This window comes from Serinus canaria, chromosome 1 (genome assembly GCF_022539315.1).
Source record: "Serinus canaria isolate serCan28SL12 chromosome 1, serCan2020, whole genome shotgun sequence".
Taxonomy (NCBI): domain Eukaryota; kingdom Metazoa; phylum Chordata; class Aves; order Passeriformes; family Fringillidae; genus Serinus; species Serinus canaria.
The window spans coordinates 95623464-95631590 of NC_066313.1; positions in this window are offsets into that span (position 1 = coordinate 95623464).

Here is an 8127-nt window from a genome sequence, read left to right on the forward strand (position 1 = left end):
GCCATCTGACTTCATAGAGAGTTTTGCTCATTTTTGGATTAGGTTCTCCCATAAAAAGTGATGTAAGTCATGGTAATGGATACAAAAGTTGTATTACTGGATCACCCGGCAGCACAAATCTGGTATCAGATGTGAACACCTCTGCATTATGCCATATCAGAGTGAAAAATATGTTAGGTATGTTAATTTCTTGCCAGGTACAGGAGAACAAACAAAACCACAGCCAAAAGAAAGTGTTATAATGCCTTATGTAATATCTTACATATAGCTTATATAATAAGAATTCAAACAGCCTGCATAAGCCTAGGACAAGACATACCTCCTACATACATTTTTTTTGAACCAGTATGAACCAGCAGAGTGAGTTTGCCCAGCACCTTGCAATTTGTGTCTATTAGATAAGGTATGAAACACCCTAAATAATCATGTCAAACCACAGCCTGAGCACATAATACAACAAGCTACTTCAAACAAAATTTCAGTCTTACAAGCACAGTTATGCAGCTGAAAACAGAAAACACACACATGGTCAAGGAAACCCCTCATGCTCAGAATTAAGTAATTAGCTGAGAAGTTGCACAAAAGGGAGGTTAATCCATGATTTCCACATTTCAGTTTGGCCATAAACCTGGCAGTGTTTAGCTAATACCCCAGAGATCACTCCATGCTGGAAGGATATCTTTCCACCCTCAGCTGGAAACATTAAACAAGAAGTTTTCTGCCTGGTGGGATCCAAACAGTGCTGCTATAACATATTTCTGCAATCTCTGCAGCTGGGGTTCTCAAGAGGCTCATGTACCAGAGGTCCAGAGGCTCTCAGTGGTATCAGAGGCACACTTTGCACCTGAAAATATGAAAAGGGCACATCCTAGAATAGTGTTTCCCTGTTGTTAAAATATGGAGTGCTGTTCATTCCCTTACGTGGCTCTTCAATAGAAGAAGCCAAATATCAGGAAGAATGTTTGCATTTGCCTCCACAAGAATCAAGGATGCCTTTGCAAGTTATTTGCACTAAAAATCATCTCTTTGAAAAATGCTTTCCTGAAACATCATGAAAAAACCCAATCCAAAGTCCTGGAAATAAAACAGCATGCTTAAATGACACCGCTAACAACACAGAACCATGCCAAGCTGAGGGTGAATATTCTGGAAGTTGTACTTTTGGCTCTATGCAGCCCTGTTAATTAAGAGTGTTGCAGAAAGTTTTACTATCTTCCCAAATTCCTTTGAGATCACTACTAAAGGAAATATAGGCAGTGATATAACCACAGCAAGTCTTTCAAAAGATCAGATACTTAATTTTGCTTAAACAGAAAACGCATCCCGAGGAAGAGAGGAGATTTATTTTCATAATATGGTGGAAAACATAATCACCAGTCTCCAGAGAGGCTATAAACTGTTGCCAGTAAACATTAAACAAATAAAATGTAATCTGGTAATCAGTTTAGTGCTGTGCCTTTACCCTGAAATAGTCTGAACTCAGAGCAGAACACCTTTAACACGTGGCACCCAAGCTATGGTCAGACAATGCCAAGCTGGAGTAAAGGCATTTTCATATATCTTACTGCATCCATGCCAAGAGTACACAGAGCTTTCCAGAAATGTTGAAAACTAACTACTGCACAAGAAAAAAACAGTGTCACAAAGAAGCCCCAGAATGGTGAGGAGAAAGCTGTAGTTATCCATCAGGCTCTGTTTCTCTGCACAAGAAGGGGCTCAGCAGCGGCCGCTTGCTGGGAGTGCCACAGTGCCTACAGTCAGTGACAGCATCCCCAGCAGGGTGAAAGACTGCAGAACCCTCAGCTGGCCTGTTAGGAGATGAATGGGCTTCAGTCCCTCCCTGGAAGTAAACTATAACAATTCATACTCTCTTTTAAATTGGAAAGACTCTCTGTATTCTTTTGTAGCTTGCCCACATTTAGATTTCACTTCAAGACATCGTTAAAGTGTGGGAGATGGTCATAAAGCAATCAGATGAAGTGTTTTCCTTTCCTCAGACTGTGTTTAGCATTGGAATGATAGGTTACATTACTGTGGAGTAAGGACTGCATTTGTTTACTCATTGAAACATAATCAGAATCCAAGAGTATTTGAGTTCCTTTTTCAGGCTTTAAATAACCATTTTCACATCTGTTGGGTTTTTCTGGAACTCAGTCAGTGAAATGTCTTTCAGTTTTCATTTTTAAGTTCATGTTCTATGTATAGACCATATGTTTCTTAACATCTTATGCTCTGACTACATGATCCCCTATAGGTATAAGTCAGTTTTCTTGTGTTTCCTTTTCAAAAGATATTTAAAACTTTCTCAGAAACTATTTTCAAGTCCTTGATATTGTCAGATATGTATGAAATATAAATCTATGCCACTTCAGTAGCCAAGGCTACTCTTAGTATACATGATCCAAAGAAGTTTGGACATTGCCTGAGTAGTCTGATATAAACAATTGCATTCAATAAATAAATTAAGTAGAAATATAAAAAACAACAGTGTAATGTAATGTGATTTAGTTTACACAGAAATCTAAGTGCAAAATGTCGTACTTTGGATGCCAAATTCTATATTAGTATTGGATAAAAATGAGCCACTTACTCCAAGTAGCTTCTCTGTAAACCCAACATCCTGTCTTTCCAATATCAGTACTGGAAAGAACAATATTCTAGGCTATTGGAGTAATCCCCTTCATAGCTTATTCAGCCTTTCTCAGCTCTCCTCCTATGTTATGTACAATCTGAGAAGACCCCAAGATTCATCTCAGCACCCACTGCCCAAGAAGATTTCAGCCAGCACCAGCTCTCCTGGATTTGCAGGTTTTGTCATGAACTCCCCAAACCGCCCTTGACTAATGCTTGATGAAGATGAATCCCACAGCCCAGAGCTGGACCCCTGAGCACTGAGGTGCTGGGCATGGCAGGAGCAGAGCTGGACCAGGGCTGAGGGCCCCTGCTCCTCTGGGGCTTGAAAGCCTCTGGTTTGCCAGGCACCTTTAGTCATTCTTAACTGGCACATGAAAGGAAAATAAGCATAACACATATAGTCTTGCTGGCTGACTCCAAGATATCTTATCTATTTCTTTTTTCCTAGTAGGCTGTCAAGAAGATCATCATTAAAGATTTTCACATTTTCTCCAGACTTGGGTCCTGGAGTTTCATCTGGCTTTGGACAAGTGACTGTAATTCCCCTTTCACCCCATCACAGTATGATATCTACCAAATACAGCTTTGTTGAAGAGGTAAACTACTTGTGTTTGATTTTATTAGGACATTAACTTGTCCTTTAATGTCCTGCCCTCCCTACAGTTGGGGCATCACCCTCAAGTCTGTTCTTCTGCCCTCAGGAGCCCAAGAGATTCCCTGGAGAAACCATGTACATAAACAGGGGTGATGTTCACCTCTTGACTTTGGATGTGACAAAGCAGGGACCTTCAGTGTTGCCACACTGAAGTAGCTACAAATATTTCACCATGTGTTAATACTCTTTGCTGAATAGGAACAGAGTTCAGCTTTTACTTCATTTCCAACAAAACAGAGACTTTTAAACATAGGCTAATCATATGTTTTGCTGAATTTTCAGCATCCAACAAAACAACCAAAGAACAGAGGCAAGCCCACCATCTGAGAAGCCTTTCTTCTTCCTCCTTCCAGGGTGCATTACCGCTGTTTACTTGTATTTGCAAATGGTAAAAAAAATAAATTGCACTGTGTGTTCTTCAGTTGAACCATTCTTCCCTGGGAAAGGCTGGTTAGTCCAGAGCACACCAAGTAATACTAGAAGGCAGAAATGACAAGAAAGAACAAAGACGCATTCATTTAGCACAAAATAAATATGTTGAGAAAGGAATTACTCAAGGCTTGAAAGAATATAAACCCACATTTTTAATTCTTTATGTAACAGTGACAGCAGCCTGAGTAATCAACAAGAGGAAGTAATTGCTTTAAATTAGCATCAACTACACGCTCAGTTTTACTAATAAAAGACAGTGGGAACATTTATATTACTAGATTTTTAATAACAAATCTTATATCTAAAATGGAGTAAAAGAAAAAAATAAAAAATTCATGTTAACTAGGAAAACACTTTAAATATTAGGTATTAGATAGGTTTGATTAGGGAAAAAATCACAGAACTATCAGAGGGAAAGTTGTTGCTTTCAGTTCGTTGAAGAGAATTCACTGGAAGTGGCTATGGTAGTTTCTCTACCTTAGATATCTAAATCCTCCTCTACTCATATCTGAGGAATTGCTGTGGTTCATCTGCTGGACTAGGTTAAACTAACAGTTTTAACTCCTGTCATCTTTCAGTCTCTGTGAATAAACCTTGCTTGGAGCAGGGGCAGGTCCAGGTCCTGCCTCCTGGAGGAAAGACCCAGCCACTGGCCTGAGCAGTCGTCTCCATCATTGAGTCTTTTTCACAGCAGTATTTATACACAGTGAAGCAGTATTAAGGGAAGCCTGAAGAAGGCTCATTGTGAACAACTTTGCAAATTGAATGTTGGGTGGTATTCTAAGAAATGGGAGAAAATCTCTGGCAATGAGGGTGTGGTGAAAACAAAAGCTTTATTTTTCCATTCTCATTTTCAGACTGGTTTGTGTAGCCTTTCTTATAAATTAATTAGGATGGACTGAGAGGGAAAAGGGATGGGGAACTTATTTCTGAATTGGTTTCCAAGTCACTCAGAGCTTGGAAGCAAAGGAAGGACTGAAAGGATGAGATTTCACACCACAAAAACAATTCACAGAGATCAATTTGGCTTCTCAAATTCTTTCCCACACCATCTGCTGCTCACCACTCCTAGTCCTTGACTTGTAAACCCACCTCTGACCTCTACCTCATGCCAAATATCCTTCATTTTGTAATTGTAGACAGGCTATTGTCTGTCCACAATAATTCATCTCAGCTCGGGAAGAGATGAAGAAAATATGGGAAGACACATAACTGCTTCCAGAACTACACTCCTTTCTGTACTTATTTTTCTAAGAGCCATCAGTCAGATCCTCACTCTGAGGATAGCAAAGGCCATTCATGGTTATTTCCCATTAAACAAGGACTGCAAATGGTAAAAAATTAAATTGCACTCTAACATACTCTTTTGCAAATACTTGTCATGTGGGGAAGGGCATGGAGGGCTTCACTGTTTCAGAGAGAATTTTCTTTTTGCCTGCTCAGAAAAACGACATTCTGTTCCAAAGCAACTGCCTGCCAAGTTTGTAGCTAAAGTCATTCTGGAGCTATCCAAGCAAGGAAGAAAAGGAAATACATATCCCAAAAATGTTTTACTCATGGAAATTTATGTTTAGGGTCTAAATGACCTAAGAGATACCTAAAAAACTTTAGAGAATTCTGAAAAAAAAAATCACTTAAAAGCATAGGGGCCAAATAAAGCATTGAAAGTATCCAAGTACTGGACAGATTACAAACACATGAAAATGCTCATTTAAAGCTTTAAAATTGGTCCCATCTCCACCATTATTTCTTTAATGAAAAGAGTAAAAATAGGTTAAGTCAAGAAACAATTTTCCTCCCTCATGTAGATTTTCCTTTTCAGTTCATATAGAAATAATTCAGAAGTGCTCTTGTCATGTCAAATGAAAAACTGTTAAGAATGCTTCAAGGAAATATATTGTCATTATAGCAGGCTTGTTATTCGGGTCTTCTAAAGGTTACCTTGGTAACTTTTTACATTGATCTTTCACAGGTATAGTTCACATCCTGTTGTATTAAAAACAGCTAAACATTTCAAGAATGCTAAATCATATTTCAATATCACTCTGTACTTTGACTTTTCGAAGTGCTTTGGCTGACTTATTCAATGAGCGGGGAAAGAAGCAAAGGGAAGAACAGAAAGTGTCAACTGAGTGATCTTACAGAATAAAAGACCACATTGTATTTTGTTATCTCAGGTATTTATTTTTTAAAGTCCCTCCCCTTCTTTATACTTTGGAATAAGGTGACCATGAAAAATAGAGCTTAGCAAAAGAATGGGCATATGAAAAGAAAGACTTTACTGTACCAGTACATCAGTTGAAACTACGCAGTATGTTTGACAGCATGAGGACATGTCTTTCTTTGGAAAAGGTAATTTCATAAATCAAGCAGGGAAGGTGTAATTTGCTTACCTGTACTTTATAATAACCCTTCTGCCTCTTTTAATAAATGCACAAAGTCAGTTTTGGGTTGGTTGGTTGTTTTTTTTTATCAATCACCATTTATTTTCATTAATTACCAGTTTATACTCTTACACCAACATAAGGAAAAATCTTGAACCCATGCATATTCTCACCCTTCCCTTTCTGAGTCATGCAAAACCCTTACATCCAAAGACATTCCTGGGAACATGCACTCCAACCAAGAGAGTGTGAAGTCAGAGGAGCTATGAGAGGAGACCAGAAGCTGTGGCATGGGCAAGTTTCTTTTGTTGGGATTCTTTCCTGAGCCCTACTAGAAATCTTCAGGGAGGCGCTCTCAAGCTACTTTTTTTCTTTTTCTTTCTTTTTTTTTTTTTTTTTAAAGAATGGGAATGAAAAAAAGGTTTAGGTGAAAAATCAGATGCAAATTTTGTCACATGCCAGATAGAAACAGCAGCCCATTTTGTTGTGGAACAAAGTGTCATTTCATCTCTCTCCACCCTACAAAAACGGAAAGTGGGTGAGAAAAACACTTCAGAAAAACCAAACTGTTGTGTGGGATCACAAGTGATACAATGAAAGGGGAAAGGTAAACAGTGTTGAAATAGAAAATAGAGGTGGTAAAAAGCAGCGCTGCTGGGGTTACAGAGGTTACATTAAAGAGGAAAACAAGAGCCGTAGGTGAATCCCAAGACCGCTCCAAAAGCAAAGAATTTTACCTCAGCCTGTGCAACTGCCTGAATTGAGGACTTCTCTGCAGACCACATCAAGGAACTGCCTGCAACTTCTAGGAGCTCTAGAGAAACACAAGCATCAATACCCAAGGAGTGGCTCTACAGAAAAGAAGAAAGCAAAAAACACTTTCATGCTATGGGACTGCAGAATGGAAAGGGCTGACTTCTAAGGCTGTGTTCCTGAGAGCCTGGGTGACTCAGGCTGACAACTGGGGCATGCCTGCTGCTGCTCAGCCTGGCCATGCTCCATAAATCTAGAAAGCAGCTTCTTCTGCCCTCAGTCTCAGGGCATTGGGGTGCCCTCTGCTCTCTCTGGCACTGGCTGCACCTCATGTGCCACAGAACACCCACCTAACCCTCCTGCAGTGGCCCCAGCTGTTCTCTCCTGGCTTGAACTGCACATGCCCTCTTACACACCCTGCCTTGCTCAGCACTTCTCTGCTCACCAAGGCAGACAGAAGGTTCTGTATCTTTTTCTTCCTTTCCAAGCCCTTGACTTTGGGGCAGCAGCTTGCTGTATTATTTACGATGTCAGTGTGAAGGCCAGGAACGAGGGAGGTTTGCATTCCAAGAGAGCCACTTCTTTCCCATGAAAAGTATGCGCAATCCTAACACCCAGAGTATGTTTTCTACTACAGACAAATAATTTCCATGATACGTGGTATGTATAAATACCTTACTTCTACCTCTTCTCCTACAACTTTTGCCCTCCATAGCAACATAAAATAATGACAGACCCTAATGGAAAACACAAAAATTTTGTCCATTTTCCTTGTATTTATTCTATGCAGATGGGGATGAGCCTCAATGCACACCCTTTGAATTACTTGTGATTATTATTTTATCCTTTTTTCCCCCCTTAAGTACTTCTGCAGCTTCATTGACCCCACTCTGCTACGGTGGTCAAGCCTCTCTCACAATAAGTGTGTTTTCCCCTAAAAGTCTTGGGCCACCAAAAACCTGAAGCCTGGACACCTGCAGACCCCATGCCTTGATGCCAGCACCATTTCACACTGCATGATTCCTTCACAGTTCAATTAAACCAGAAAGGTAGAAAAGTTTTAATTTTATCTCTCCGCTAGATTTAAATTTTATTGTTATTTCATAAGACAGAAACCAAGGCAAAAATACAGAAGTCAAACCTAATGTATATTTGTAACAACTCTACCTGGAGTTATTAAAATCTTGATTAGTTTCTAAGAATATTTGTCACTATAAGTTGTTTGTACTTCAGCCCAAGCTTCTGCTCAACTTTGCCATAGCTATATTC